A 333-nucleotide genomic window follows, 5' to 3' on the forward strand; every position below is an offset into this window, starting at 1 on the left:
ACTGAGGATCTGTATCTGAGGCTCATCTAGTTGTCCTGGGGCCGGTTGCATAAACGGTTTAGACTAGTCTTAAAAAGTTAGCCAACTAATTGTTTTTCTTCAAGACTGGTCATAGCTTTTTTAATTCAATTATGAAAAGGTAGATTGGTCTTATTTGTATTGGAAAAGTAAGACTGATCACCCTTTGGCAACTGCTAGTTGGTCAAACTATTTTTTAAGACACAGTCTTAAGATGGTGGCTAAGTTTATGCAACTGGCCCCTGGTCTGGATACGTACTGGTTCCGGGTGACTGCAGTGACCATCTGATCTGGATACAGACTGGATCTGGTGGC

This window comes from Sinocyclocheilus grahami, unplaced genomic scaffold (genome assembly GCF_001515645.1).
Source record: "Sinocyclocheilus grahami isolate Dianchi unplaced genomic scaffold, SAMN03320097.WGS_v1.1 scaffold225.1, whole genome shotgun sequence".
Lineage (NCBI taxonomy): Eukaryota > Metazoa > Chordata > Actinopteri > Cypriniformes > Cyprinidae > Sinocyclocheilus > Sinocyclocheilus grahami.